Source organism: Pongo abelii, chromosome 10 (genome assembly GCF_028885655.2).
Source record: "Pongo abelii isolate AG06213 chromosome 10, NHGRI_mPonAbe1-v2.0_pri, whole genome shotgun sequence".
Lineage (NCBI taxonomy): Eukaryota > Metazoa > Chordata > Mammalia > Primates > Hominidae > Pongo > Pongo abelii.
In genome coordinates this window covers 3,129,191-3,144,950 of record NC_071995.2, presented here as the reverse complement: position 1 = coordinate 3,144,950, position 15,760 = coordinate 3,129,191, and the positions used below count along the sequence as shown (strand labels likewise).

Genomic DNA, 15,760 nt, shown 5'->3' with positions numbered 1-15,760 from the left:
AGCGAGGTCTGGGATCCAAGTGTAACACCTGAGCCCTCAGCCTGCCCCCTCTTCATGGGAACAACCCAGCTGAGATGGGTCCAAGGGTGGACCCCATTTGGAACAAAGACAGAGGCAACGAAAACATTCTACCCATCTTTAAAGTTCTTCTCCCTGCAACTCCTGGAATCAGGTAACTCTTAAGCCAGAAAGGACTTCAGGGATCATAAACCCCTCACTTGACAGATGGAAAAATCTGAGGCACCAAGAAATGACATGACTTGTCCCAGGCCAGCTGGGGGCCCTGACTCCTACTGGGCAGCTCTTCCCACTGACCCGCTCTGCCTGTCACGTCCGGCTGCACTCTGGCCCTCTGCGCCGCTCTGGCCGACGTCCTGCGTCGGTGCACATCTACACATGCGTGTCGACACTAGCTCCTCAGGGGCAAAGACAGACCCCGGCATCACTGAGGTCCTGAACTTCCACGGAGGAGGTGCTCACACGTCTCCCTCATGTGCACTGAGTGAAAGGGGCTTCTCTGCCTGACTCTGGGGAAGGGAGAAGGAGATGAGGACTCTCCAAGCATTTGAGGCCAGAGCTGTCCCTAGCCTGACGTGGGAGAGGGACAGAGAAACTGAAAGAGACATTCAGAGAGGCTGATGCACCACCCCAGCCAATGGCTGTTACCAGGCAACTCCCCCAGAGGCATGGATTGGTGGGGGGGGGCCATTCCTCTGGGCTCTAATTCCTGCTACCTTATCAGATTGGCCCTGGGCCAGCACTGTACTTGCCACCCCTCCTCCAGGAAGTCACAGAAGAGGAAGAGGAAATCGTCTTGAACTTTCCCTCTCTTCCCCTGCGCCCTCCCTGCCATAGTCCCTTCCCCCAGCCCCATCCTCCTTGTGGGTTCCGGGGTGAGCACCTCCTCCCAGAGGTTAAGAATGAGCAAATTCTTGGGCTGCTCCTGGAGCCTCACTTTTTAACATCCTTCCATTCTCCTGAATTCTCAGAAGCCAGTGGCCGGGAATGCCAGAGAGATCTGAGCTCAGCCCACCAAACCCAAAATAGCCACACACGTGCCTCTCTCAAGTCCTCATGGATTTGGCCATTTTGGATGCATGTTTTCCTCCAGAGCTGCCCACAGACTCTGCTGGGAGCTCTGAGGTGACCCTGGGTCGAGGTGACGAAGACAGGCGCAGGCATGGGAGGGGGAGAGAAACGACAGAATCTGGGTCACGATCCAGAAAGCCTGGCTCCAGCCTCCTCTGCTGAACTGCCCAGACACCCGAGGAGAGCCAGCCTCAGTATCCTCAGCGTGAAATTCTGAGCAGTAGCCTCCTCTTCCCTCAACGTCCTCGCCACCTCTTTTGGGAAAGGCAGCATAACTCCCCTCCCAGAGCCATGGACACTTTAACAAGGAGCTCCTGACTTAAGAAAGATCCTCTGTAATCCCAGCACTTTGGGAGGCCGAGGCGGGCAGATCACGAGGTGAGGAGATCAAGACCATCCTGGCTAACATGGTGAAACCCCGTCTCTACTAAAAATACAAAAAAACAAAATTAGCCGGGCGTGGTGGCGGGCGCCTGTAGTCCCAGCTACTCGGGAGGCTGAGGCAGGAGAATGGCGTGAACCCGGGAGGCGGAGCTTGCAGTGAGCCAAGATCGTGCCATTGCACTCCAGCCTGGGCGACAGAGCGAGATTCCGTCTCAAAAAAAAAAAAAGAAAAAAAGAAAGATCCTCACTGCCTCTCCTGAGATGTTTGAAACCCCTGCGATACAAAGATGGGTGGTTTTAAAGCAAGCAAGTATTCTAAGTGTCCTGGGGAAATGGACGAGATTAAGGACACGTCTTAGATCACAAGTGCAGTATTCATTCATTCATTCAAAAAATATTTGTGTGTCCACCAGGTGCCAGGCAATGAGAAAACAAGGAAAGCACCAGTGAATGGAAAAACAAGGCCTCTGCTCTTCAGAAGGAATAAAGAGACAATGTACAAGAGATACTCAGGAGAGATGTTAGAAATGCCCCTGCCTCTAAGAATGCCAGTGAGGCCGCAGAAGTCCCATGCCAGTAAGTCAGTTCTCTAGCAGGCAGCGCAGACCCTGGAGTCGTGGGGAATCGGGAGGTAGAGGTGGCTACAAAGTCTCAGAAACACCAGGGTGCACAGACCAGTCCCTACAGCACTGGGTTTAGGATGTGGCAGTATCTATGTTTTAGTTCCTGACTTGAATCAAGAATGTATTAAAGATTATTGATTTTTGCCGGGGGTGGTGGCTCACGCCTGTAATCCCAATACTTTGGGAGGCTGAGGCTGGCAGATCACCTGAGGTCAGGAGTTCGAGACCAGCCTGACCAACATGGAGAAACCTCATCTCTGCTAAAAATACAAAATTAGCCAGGAGTAGTGGCAGCCACCTGTAATCCCAGCTACTCAGGAGGCTGAGGCAGGAGAATCGCTTGAACCCAGGAGCGGAGGTTGCAGTGAGCCGAGATTGCACCACTGCACTCCAGCCTGGGCAACAAGAGCAAAACTCCATCTCAAAAAAAAACAACAACAACAACAAGATAATTGATTTAAAACAACCACCCAAAAAAATAGATATTCCCTTAGGTGTTTCTTTAAAGCCACGCCATCGTCCTATGAATGCCTATGAGGACTGCTTGGCAATAATTTTCTTGGAGAGGCATGGGGAGGTCCCTGGAGTCTTCTACTCTGCTGCAGTTTCCACAGAAAGAAAAGGTTTGGGAATTTCTCCCCTAGAGGCAATGTTGGGAAGGTGCACAAAGAAAGCAGGAATCTGGGGGTGGCTTGACCCTACCTCTTAGATTTCATCTCCAAAAGGCCATGCTGATCTCCTGCCACTGCTAGAAACAGGATGCCTCTCCAAGAGGCTGTGGCATTTTAAGAGAAGACTCCTGGGCTGGGCGTGGTGGCTCACTCATGCCTGTAATCCCAACACTTTGGGAGGCAGAAGCAAAAGAACCCCTTAAGGCCAGGAGTTCAAGACCAGCCTGGGCGACATAGTGCGACCCCATCTCTACAAATAAATAATAATTAGTCAGTCACGGTGTTGCACACCTGTGGTCCCAACTACTCAGGAGGCTGAGGCAGGAGGATTGCTTGAGCCCAGGAGTTAGAGGCTGCAGTGAGCTATTATTGCGCTACTGCACTTCAGCGTGCATGACAGAGTGAGACCCTGTCTCTAAAAGTAAATAAATAAATACAAATTAACAATAAAACAAACCAAATCAAGAGAAGACTCCTGAAAACCTAAGAGCCTCCAAAAGAACAAACATCTAACGGCAGGTGTTCCACCAGCTGGCCAAGCTAGTGAAGAGGCATTTTAAGGCAGGATGGGGTCTTTCCCTCAATCCCTCAAACTGTGATTGGCCCAGTTGAGTTTCTTTCCATAGCTATAACTCACTATCCCCTTCCTATCTCCCATCAACAAATATCTGTTAAGGCCTACTCTGTCAGGCACTCTTCTAATGCGGGATTTATTAGATCTGCCCTCTGTTCCCTGCAACAGAAAGCTGTGGCTGGGTTGGAGGTGGCATGAGGCAGCCTCCAGCCCCCATCCACATTCTGTAGCAGAATCAGGAACTGCAGCTGATGCCCTCCCCACTGCCCTGAGGGCACTCAGAGACTCACCAGCTTTTATGGGTGAGCTGGAGACCAGACCCTACCTCTCCACTTTTCTCCCTGTGGTCAAATTCACCTTCTCCCTTGCCCCAGAAGCAGGATAGGGGCCCACACTCAAGATCCCTACTGCCCCCCCACGCCTGGCCCCCAAAGACAAGGTCAAGTCCATCTACTTCGGCTGATGGGCACAGCACAACCAAAGCCAGCTGCAAGGTGGGCCCAGGAAACCAGACTGCCAGCCCATCTCCCAGAACTGGGGGCAATTTTGTGGTTCCCTTGTTGGCCTAAGTGTGTCCTGCAATTAGTGTCAGCATCCCAAAGGCCAGCGGCCCCAAAAGTATTCCCAGAGAAGATAATGTGTATGATTCAGGTCAATTCCAGGACTCTATATGGTTTCCATGTTCCAGGTTCAATCTGAACATCAGAATGTGAGCTCCTTGCAGGAAGAGGCCCAGCCTGCAGTGTCCAGGCCAAGAGCAGGCTCGAAGCACTCGCCAGTTCCCCCAGCCCTGGGCGTGGTGGCTGGGAGGCCTGCCTACTCATTTCTAACCTCCCTTTCAGCCAGTCGACTGCGGCCTCTCTGGGAAAGCCACACACTGGTTCCAAAGATGTTGCTACTGTGCTCCTGAAGAACAATTGTCAGAGACAAGGGAGTCCACAGAGCATCCTCAGGGAAGGACCATCCTTATCCTTACGGGGACATCCAATGTGCCAAACAACTGAGACCCATTTGGATAAGCAGTGGGTAAGGTGGATGATGAAAGTGGGTAGCGTCATTTTTTAAGTCAAATTAGGTGTGACCATACAGCAGTGAGAGCTCCCTGCTGAGTCAAAGCAGGCATCTCCTCTCAGGGGGCTCTGGCTGTATCTGTACCAATCTTATCCCTTCCTACTTGGCTTGCTGCCTTCAGAGCCCACTCCTGGGTGTTACCGGTGCTACAGGACTGGGCCCTCGGGAACTATGAGGGAACTGGGTAAAACAGAAATAGACATTCGTAGCCATGAGCAGAAAGAGCTGGGGACTGACGTAACTTTACACTTGGCTAAAGCTCTCTTATCACACGGAGCACCTGGGCCAAAAGATGCCTCAGACCCTTGAGGAATCAAAGCACACAATAACGACTTACTGATCACTGACAGTATCACTTGAATTCATCCTCACAGCCGTGGAGAACAAGTAACGGAGGGGTGGAGTGGGGACCTGAGCAGAGAAGTAAGGAGTCAGGGAGGGCCTCGCAGGTCTCTGCTTCTGGGGAATTTACCTGCTAGAGGCCTCAAGCTAGCAAGCCCTCAGTTGGAGCAGGCTGAGGAGCTCTATCCATTTTTTCCACTTCTATGGCCAAAAGCAGTTGCTGAGGTTTCTTTTCTTGTCCGTGATGCCAGATTTCTCAAAGGTTTGCAGAGTCAGCATTGCATGTTTTTGTCAACACTGAGCACTGATTAATATAAAACCTGTGAGCTGATCAGCTCATTAACCCTGCAACAGGAGCACAATGCTGGCACCCCCAAGTCACCCGGAGGCACTGGGGAGCTCCCAAGGGTGCTGCAGTGCCAGGCCATACTCTCTCCTCCAACATAGTCTTCAGCAACTCCTCTCCCACAGCACAGTTGAAGAGGCCAGGCCAGAGGCTGAATAGTGGGGGTACATAACGCTTTCACAGTGAACCTTTTCAGCGACAAAACATTTCTTTACTAAAAGCTGCTGAGGGGGAGCAGGGAGTCCATAAAACACCAAGGGGATTTCGAAGGCGAAAGCCCACTCTGCCTTTGTTCTTATTTGATGAATGCAAAAACCACCCAGCAGTTGACAGGCAAAAGAACACTGCTGCACGGGAAAGTGCATTTCATCAGGTCCAGCCTCAGATCTCCAGGGAGAGGTAAGTTTGATGAATGATTGGCGCTGGGGAGAACTTTTCCACCAGCAGCTCCACTGCAGCATCCTCTAAGCTGGGGTTTGGGGATTCATTAATGCCCCTTAACTGGCTCTTCCCCTGCCTCCTCCTGCCTCCCTGCCATTGATGACATTTCACAGGAAGGGAACAGCCACTAAGGCAGGTGATGAGAAAACTAAATATAAAAATGAACACCTTGTGGGAAGTCACAGTGTCGAGTCCATTGTGAGTTGCCTGAGAAGGAAAAGTGAAGTCTGTGAATCACATAGGCCTGGGCCCTCTTATTTCATATCCGAGGTTATGAGGGGATGCGGATGAAGCCTGGAGCATAGTGGTTGGCAAATGAATGAATAAAATCCCAGCAGACGCCTGGGCCTGGAAGGCTGGACTAGCTTTGTTAAAGACCTGTCGCTCACTGACACATTTTTCAGAGATGCCATGAAAATTAGCAGGGAGTACCAAGAAGACAGCTCTTGGCAGCTTGCAGAGGGCAGGAAGGTTTGACTTCTACAGCTCTCAGAGCCATAGGGCAGGAGACACTGTCTACTACAAAGCCCAAGCCTCTGCCAGTGCTAGCCGGGTGCACACACACACAACACACTGACTCCACTTCAAAGGACACCCAACATGAAGATCAAGTGTTTGCCAGTTTCCCTGGATGACCCATCTGGGGATGAACGGTGATCTGGGAGGAGAAGGGGTTTGCACTATCTTCCAAAGATCGGTGGGGTCTATTCCACATTATCTCTGCAGTCTAGTCCTCATTATTCCTCATTATCTGTGGGGTCTATTCCTCATTATTCCTCATTATCTGTGGGGTCTATTCCTCAGGCTTCTGGACACAGGGAGGGATCGCATGTCCGCGTCCTCCCCACCTGGAACACACATACCTTCCTTATGCCGTGGCCAGCCTTGCCACCAAGAGGTGGAGTCTGCCCGCCCCCGGAGTTCTGCTGGTCCCATGACTTGCTTTTACCAGCAATCAACAGACAATGAGTGTGTGAGGCTTCAGAGCCTAGATATTAAGAGCTCTTGTAGACTGTTTTCACCTGAAAAGCTAGTTTCCTTGACAGTGAGAAACCACGCAGCAGGGGAGAAGCTCAGCTGACAGCCAGCACCAACCACCAGATATATGAGTGAAGCTCCCTTAGACTGTCCAGGGCCTGCAGAGCCACCAGCTGTCTGCTACCACATTAATAAGCCCAGGGAAGACTGCAGAGACCAGCCCAAAAGGCTAACCCATAGAACTGGAAGCAAAGAAAATGGTGTTTGTGTTAATCCACTATATTTTGGGGTGGTCTATGCAGCACAGATCTCAGTGATGAATGGAACAAAATCCATTCAGCAAGTCTGTGCAACTATGGAAAAGAATAAGGTTGTTCTGAATGCACTGATGTGAAAAGATGCCTAAAGAACGGGCAAAACAGTACATTGAATTCAATTCTATTTATGGAAATTGAGAAGATAAATAGGTGGACGGCTGGATGCTAGTCTATCCAGAAATATCTGGAAATAATACAAACCAAAGTATTAACAGTGATTATCTCTGATGGGTAGGATTAGGGGAGATTTTCCTTTTCTATAATTTATGTAATGTTTGGATATTATAATGAGTTTTTACTATTTTGCAACAAAAAGGATGCTTTTATTTTATTTATTTATTTATTTATTTATTTTGAGACAGGATCTCACTCTGTTGCCCAGGCTGGAGTACAGCGGTGTGATCACAGCTCACTGTAGCCTCAAACTCCTGGGCTCAGGCAACCCTCCCACTCAGCCTCCTGAGTGGCTGGGACTACAGGTATGCATGCCTGGCTACGTTTTTTAATTTTTTGTAGAGTCAGGGTCTTGCTATGTTGCCCAGGCTGGTCTCAAACTCCTGAGCTCAACTGATCCTCCCACCTCGGCCCCCCAGAGTGCTTGGAGTACAGGCATAAGCTACCACACCCAGCCAAAAGGATGATTTTTTAAAAAAAATTCACCTTGAGACCAGGTACAGTGGCTCACACCCGTAATCCCAGCACTTTGGGAGGCCGAGGTGGGCAGATCACAAGGTCAGGAGATCAAGACCATCCTGGCCAACATGGTAAAACCCTGTCTCTGCTAAAAATACAAAAATTAGCCAGGCGTGGTGGCACATGCCTGTAATCCCAGCTACTCAGGAGGCTGAGGCAGGAAAATCACTTGAACTAGGGAGTCCGAGGTTGCAGTGAGCTGAGATCGCGCCACTGCACTCCAGCCTGGGGGACAGAGCAAGACTCATCTCAAAAAAAAAAAAAATTCACATTGAATTCTGCTACAATCTAATTTTTCCTATAATGTCCCTTGTTTTTTTCTTTTTTTGAGATGGAGTCTCGCTCTGTCACCCAGGCTGGAGTGCAGTGGCGCAATCTCAGCTCACTGCAAGCTCCACCTCCCAGGTTCATGCCATTCTCTTGCCTCAGCCTCCCGAGTAGCTGGGACTACAGGCACCCGCCACCACGCCCGGCTAATTTTTTGCATTTTTAGTACAGACGGGGTTTCACCGTGCTAGCCAGGATGATCTCGATCTCCTGACCTCGTGATCCGCCCCTTGGCCTCCCAAAGTGCTGGGATTACAGGCATGAGCCACCACACCCAGCCTATAATGTCCCTTTTCATCCTGTCATTCCACTGTTCAAAGACCAACACTGGCTCCCACCGCCAGCCTCCCGCACCTGAGCTGCTCCGAGCAGTATGTCAGGTGCCCCAGAGGGAACAGCTCACCCTCTCCTGCAGGCCACACCTGTCCCCACCCCAACCAAGCTCCCGGCCAGCACTACAACCCCTCAGAGACCCTTCTCCTCCCTCCCTAAATCCCAGCCCTCCCTCAAGGACCAGCCTGATCCCCTCTGAGTTTCTCAAATGGATGCCGAGAAAAAGTTCCACCAACCCTGCCCTGAATTGCATGGTCTCCAGTGTTCTCCCTGCACTGCGGGCACGAACTGCTCCGTCCAGGAGACCTTCACAGACACAGGCCACCACCAGCTCTAGCTTCTCTGGCCAACAGTGGGGGCAGGCAGAGCCAAGACAGGTTGTTCCAGCCCCCTCCCCTCTCTGCCGGCCACAGCCTGGATGACGGGTGACAGCCAGGCCTGGAGCTTCCCCCCCAGCCCCACCCATCCCCAGCAGCAAGTCAGTGGAAGCCAATTTGAAATGGCTGCTAATTTGGAGTGACTCACACCATGGGTGATGCTGTAAGCGCCTCCAGGTCCCACATGCTGCAGACAGCACTCAAAATGGTCGAACAAATCCAAACTCTGGCTTCAAACCTAATTGCTTTCCTGGGGGACCCAATGGCTCTTCCTCACTCAGGTCTTTGCAATCGGTATGTCCAGCTTTTAAACAAAGCTGTTTAGAATCTCCCAGGATTAAGACAAGTGGAAAATTGCAAGCCCAGACCTCTACCTCATTTTCTCTAAAACAAAACATGTCATTCTGCATGTTCACACACCCGGAAAGACACAGTTCATTCAAACTCAGCTGGGCACCCTGCCCCTCTGAGCCCTCCTGTAGAGCCTGGCCCTCAGAGGGGGCTGGGGACTTGCTGAAGCAGGATCTGCTCCTACTGTCCCTGGCACTGCCACCCCCAGGGCTTGTCGGAGAGCTTTGGGCCCCTACGCCTCAGTCTCCACACTGGCAGATGGCCAGGGGAGAGGCCGTCAGCAGGGTTCCCAGGTACTGTGTCCAGGTTTTACCCTGCCATCTAAGGGGAAGGCACTCACATCACAGGTATATACTGACATTTTTTTTTTCCAAGATGGAGTCTTGCTCTGTTGCCCAGGCTAGAGTGCAGTGGCCGATACTGGCTCACTGCAACCTCCGCCTCCCAGGTTCAAGCAATTCTCCTGCCTCAGCCTCCCGAGTATCTTGTATTACAGGTGCGCACCACCAAGCCCGGCTAATTTTTGTATTTTTAGTAGAGATGGGGTTTCATCATGTTGGCCAAGCTGATCTCGAACTCTCGACCTCATGATTCGCCTGCCTTGGCTTCCCAAAGCGCTGGCATTACAGGTGTGAGTCACCATGCCCGGCCCCTTTTTTTCTTGAGACAGGGTCTCACTCTGTCACCTAGCCCGGAGTGCAGTGGTACGATCATGGCTCACTACAGCCTCAACTTTCTGGGCTCAAGCAATCCTCCTGCCTCAGCCTCCCAAGTAGCTGGGACTACAGGCACACACTAATACCACACCTGACTAATTTCTTTTTCTATTCTTATTAGAGACGAGGTCTCACTATGTTGTCCAGGCTGGTCTCAAGCAATGCTCCCGCCTTGGCCTCCGAAAGTGCTGGGCCTACAGATGACAGCCACTGTGTCTGGCCTATACTGATCTATTGAGAGTGCACACGTGGGCCCCTCCACTAAGTGCCAAAACAATGCAGAGTGCCCTCCCACACAAACCCATGCAAGCACACCCAACACACATGTAAGGCAAGTGTGCACATAGTCACTAACACCCACGCATGTGTATGGCTGCCCCAGGTTTCAATCTTGCTCTGAGAATCCCTCCCACCCCAGCTCACTTCCCTCACCTGTTCACTGTCCTCAGAGGCCCTCTCCCTGACTCTGAACCTGACACATTCCCCACATTGCAAGGGGAGGGACCAGACTGTGTGTGTTTCCAGCAACATGTGCACCCCGTGATTGGAGGCGGTGTGCCTCCAAGTGTGCGCACAGCCAGGGTCACTGCCCACGAGGGCTCCAGAGGGTTGCCTCTGACACAGTTGGACTTTGTTCCAGCTGTACAATAATATATTCACTTTAATTTTTGCTTGTAACCTGAAGAAGGGCCATTTTTCAAATTTTGCACAAACGTGCTGTAAGAGTTAGCAGCAACCCTAAGCTACTAAGGCCAAGGCCAGGGCCTCACCAAGATCCTGTACCCCAAAGGCCACAAGACCCTCCAGGCTTCCTGCAATAACAAAAAAGCCTCTCCAGCAGGTGGGGGGATTTCAGGGGGCACTTACTGAGCTTCCTGACTCTTCAGACTCCCTGGACTGCTCTCTACCAGATCTTTTCCTGTTCCTCTCACAAGATCAGATGTTCTAAAAATGATGACCATCGAGAGGAGAAATGGCCACAAGACTCTCAGAAAGTGAGTGAATATTCAAAGCATCATCAATTTCCAGCCATCCACTGTAAGGCAGCCTGAGAGAAAACAGAGGGCGGAAGGGGTGTGGTAAATCAAAGCACAGATAATACTAAACAATAGGCCAAAAAAAAAATCTACATTTGGCTCCCAAGTATTGGTCTGAAATGCAGAGAGGATCATGCTCCCAACTCCAGATGCCAGCAAAGGGTTTCTTCTGTCTCCTTCCCATTCTGAAGAGCACCCTCCTGGTTCAGGCTAAAATTCTGGTCATGCTTTTGGTTTGAGAGCAAGGAGAGAGTTTGGAAGCTAACCTGCTCCAGGCAGATATTCTCATTTTGTTATGCCGTGGCTATGACTGAAGTTGAAATGATTAACATGCAGGGCTGGAGTCCAGCAATGGAGGCTTACTCCTCACTGCCTCAAGCAGGGGCACGAAGAAGAGTTAAAACCAAATCAACAGCAGAGCCGTCAGCACAGGACAGAAGTCAGGCAGTAGGACCCCGCCACTCGCCACTCACGGGACAGGGGACCATCTCCGCAAACAACCTCCACCCCCTGTCTGGCTCCTATCAGAAGTCAGCATCTCCAGTTTACTCATTAACTTCACTCTTTCCTCCTCCATCCACCTCCAGGTCAGGGGCCGAGAAGGCACTAGTCAGAGGCAGAAGGCAGGCCTAGGACTGGAAGCCAAAACCCAGGCATACCAACTCATCCCACCTCAGAAACCACCTCCAGCAGAGCCAGAAGGAACCTTGGCAGTGGGTCACCCAACCTGCCGCTTTGTAGGTGAGGAAAATGGCCTGAAGAAGGCAATCAACTTGCCCAAGTTCGCACAGCAGTTAGAGGTAGGAGCAGGAGCCAGGACAAGAACCTCCCACCCCAGAGCTGGTCAACATCCCAGAGCACACGGCTCCAGAGCATGACAAGAAATGGCAAAACCAAAGCCCCCTGGAGACACAGCCACCAGAGAGGATCAACGTCCTGTCTGCCGAGGCCTCCGCTCACGTCTCCCTCACTTGGGTTTCAACGCAGATGCAGAGAAGAAAGACGGTCATCTGGATAGACACGGCTGGTGATGTCAGGGGCTATCTGTGTCTCCCCAAGGCCATACAGGCCTCCTGGGGAGCCCTTCACCAAGTTCTGTCTGGCAGGGCCCACCAGGAACAGGCCCCACAGGATGTGGGGGACATGCCCGCACAGCAGGACGGTCATTCCCTCGTCCTTAAGTCCTTCCCTCTCTGCTGCCCAGTCTTTTTTTTTTTTCTTTTTTTTTTTTTAATAGGGACAAAGTTTTTCTATATTGCCCAGTCTAGTCTTGAACTCCTGCCTCAGCCTCCCAAAGCGCAGGGATTCCAGGCGTGAGCCACTGCACCTGGACGGCTGCTGCCTGATGTTCACCAGACTAATTTTCCTCCACCCAAGCCCATGTGCCTGGCTGCACTGCACCACCCAGTGATACGCGGTGCCTCAAATCCCAGAGCTGCGAGAATGAAAGCAGACACCCATCCGGGCCCCAGGGAGGCGGGACGAGGACTTAAAATGGGAGCTCAGGCATTCCTGCCACAAGCAGGCTCACGGAGGGACCTGGAGCGGATTCCCACAGTCAGTTAAGAACAGCCACAGGTCTGCATTAGAAAAGGCAGGCGCTGCAGAGTCATAGCATCTGGGCTGGAGCCCCTGCTCCGGCTAACACTATGTGGGCCTTACCTGCTGCCGCTGGTAAAGGAGGAGGACATGACGGCTACCCCACGGGGCCTTTGTGAAAGTTAAATGAGATTTAAATTATAACTTCATCTGATTAAGTTAAATTGGTTGTGGACGTTTGTGAAGGGTCTAAAACTGAGTCTGATGATGATGACAAATATAAATACTGGCATCCTAAGTATAACGTGCAAAGCATGGCAGGACAATAAGAGGTTCCTGGCCACTCTTGGGGCACCAAATAATCCCTGCTGGAACTCACAGACAAGAGAATGTTTGGCAAGATGAGCCACCAGCCAGCACCATTCTGTCCCCTCTCCCTGCTCCACCGACTACACCATTGGGTTCAGGGAAGGTAAGATTTTACAAATCACCCAGCAGGGAGAAGCCGCAGGAGAAAACACACATAAATTAAACATAAAAAGGCCCAGGTCAGTAAACAGCACCCCAAGGGAACCTGAATCAGCACCGTCCACCCCCACTGTCTGGCTGCCTGGTCTGTAGTCTGGCACAGCGGAGGCCTCAATGCACAAGTGCTAGGAACAATGAACAAACCATCAGCAAGACCCCCAGGAGCCTGGAGGAGCAGGGAAGAGGGCCCCGTAGGGGTCCTGGTGGGGGGCGGTGGGCAAAGCAAAATGGAGACACTGAGGATTGGCCAGGACTGCTGCATCTTCTCTTCTGGCCTGTTGTGGGAGGCCCCTCCACCCTGGCTTCCAAGCCTGCTGGGAGGAGACAGGAAGCAGGAAGTTACAGGCCTCTCCCTAGGCTTCCTCCACACAAATGGGGTGGCCAAGAAAGAATCTAAGAGTACCATCAGCCACCAATCAGAAACAGTGGGGAGGAGATCATTCTTGCCTGGCCCCCAAAGCCCAATTTAAGGAGCTTAGAAAATCAAAGCCAGGAGTCAGGGCAGGACAACTAGAAAATGTCAGCATCCTCTTCTATCCTACCCAACCCACAGTTAAAGGGCAAGAAAGACCTTGACTTCAGATGGAGTTTATAACACACAGACGTTCAGAGGCCCTACCCCGCAATGGACCCGGATCAACACAGACCTGTTCTCTCCCAACTTCCTGCAAACACCTTGGTTGCTGACAAATAAAAGAAGGTTCCAGGATATTCCTGCGGGAAGGCAAAAAATTAGATCATCACTTTGGTAAGAAGCCACTCTAGGGTGAATTCTGTCCGTCAAGGACCACTCTTCGGGGCAGCAGTCCCCCACCAAGAAACTGCTCACTCAACAAATGGAGAAGGCCAGAAATGGCAAACAGGAAGGCAGTGTGCTAACACCACTCCGTTGGTGGGTACCCAAGGCATTATGAGCAGAACCCAAGCCCTGGCCCAGCAGAAAAGACAGCTGCAATTGATTAGTGATGTCTGCCACGGGCAGTTACAGAAGTAACAGAATCCTCGCCATGTATCTGTCATCCCTGGGGTAGACCTTTGCCATCCAAGGATTTAATATTACAATTTTGGCCATTCACAAGTGACCCAAAGTTTCAAGATATATAAAAGCGTGTAAACTTACTGAGATGTGTTTGCATCGCACACGCTATGAGGTCAATATAAAGGAACGGGCCACCTTGTTGTTTTCATCTCTACCACATTCAAAGCTACTCTTATGGAGCAATAAAAACTTGGTGGAAAATGGCCATCAAGTGAGAAATAAAACTGCAGCAGAAACTGAAAGGGCAGTTAACTTGGAGTGTGAGGATATATACAGGAAACATTTGACTCTGCAGAAACATGACTCTGGAGAAAGACAGGCCCATGAACAAATATTGCTGTGGATACAAATTTGGGATGCTAGAAAGTGCAAGATTCATTTCTTGAGATCGTGAGGGGTCCACTGTGCCTACTCGGTTCTGTGCCTCACAGCAGTGAATTCAGGGTCAAGGAGAACATCAGAGGCAGTTAGAATCCATGCCCTGAAGGGGCTTGCAATCTAGTTGACGAAACAATGCCTACTGGAAACAGCAAATGGCATTGCATTTTCACAATCACCCAGCACAGAATTGGCTTCAAGTCCCCTTCACCTTCATCCTTTCCTCACCTCCCCATCCAATCAAGTTACAAATGATCCTGATCCTACTTCCAAAATGTCTCAGGTTCATTGCCTCCTCACCATTCCTCACAGGTGCCCAGCCACTCTCCCTACCATGACGTCCCCTCTTCACAGACCTCAGATTCACCCTCCTTAAGCCCAGCCCTGCTTCTGTTACCCTTGCTCAAAACCTGCAAACTTCCCAGGGCCTCTCAAGGTTGATGGCTGTCTCCACAGTACCAGTTTAATGCCGGCACACGGTGGGCACTCAAGTTCTCTTGGAAGAATGAATGGACAGATAAAGTTCTTGGCTGGTGATTTGAAGGCCACCCACAATACAGCTGTTGTCCACCTGCCCAACTTCTCCTCCCTGGTTTCCCTGCACACATGCCACACCTGCCCCCCCACCTCCCCCGTACCATTCACAAGCACCATTCAACTTTCTCAGTGCCTAGCCCCAGACTGATCCTTCCTCCTTCTGTTGAAATGCAAGCTCCCCTCCGGGGTTCGTGTCCACCACCACCTGCTGCATGAAATGGTGCTCCTCAGTCAAGGTGACTGAATTGTTTCAACCCACATAACATTCTGCTCTCAGAAGCCATTCGCCTTGTCCTTTGAACTGTTATCTTTCGAACCCATTTCTCAAATCTTTACTGGCGTATAAGCCCCATGAAGATAAGGACATTTATCTTTTTTATTTTTGCAGCATCAGAACTTAGCACAGACTTTTTTTTTTTTTAAGAGACAGAATTCTTGCTCTGTTACTCAGCCTGGAGTGCAGTGACACAATCATGGCTCACTGAAGCCTCAAACTCCTGAACTCAAGCAATCCTTCCATCTCCAGCTGGGACCATAGGTCCACAGGTGTGTACCACCACACCTGGCATATAAAAATATATATATATATATATAAATATATATATATATAAATATATATATAAATATATATATAAATATATATATATAAATATATATATATAAATATATATATAAATATATATATATATAAATATATATATATATACACACACACACACACACACACACACACACACAATTTTTTAGATACAGAGGCCTCACTATGTTGCCCAGGGTGGTCTCAAATCCCTGGGCTCAAGTGATCCTCCCGCATCAGCTTCCCAAAGTACTGGGATCACAGATGTGATGCACTGAATCCAGCCCACCACCGACTCTTATACATGTGACACATACACTGTTTGTGGAGTTCACTAGAGAACCATCCAAGGAAGTATATAAAGGCCAGGAGCAAAATGAAGACAGAAAATGCCATAGGGGTTCCCAGGAAAAACAGGTTCCTTTGGGATGGGATGCCAGGGTCTTGAAAGGAGCTCAGACATGAGAAGGGTCCTGAAAGAGGAGAAGGATG

At 50.5% G+C, this 15,760-nt stretch overlaps 1 protein-coding gene across 3 annotated transcripts in view; it reads right to left on the bottom strand.

Moving 5' to 3' along the window:
* TSPAN9 (tetraspanin 9) overlaps positions 1 to 15,760 on the bottom strand; it is a 206,323-nt gene that overhangs the window by 186,269 nt on the left and 4,294 nt on the right. Inside the window, exon 2 of one of the 3 annotated variants that reach the window (XM_063711993.1) lies at positions 10,501 to 10,681. The exons of the other annotated variants lie outside the window; for them this stretch is intronic. The gene's annotated coding sequence lies outside the window, so the exon portion shown is untranslated. The remainder of the gene's footprint in view (positions 1 to 10,500; positions 10,682 to 15,760) is intronic. 3 annotated transcript variants of the gene reach the window in all.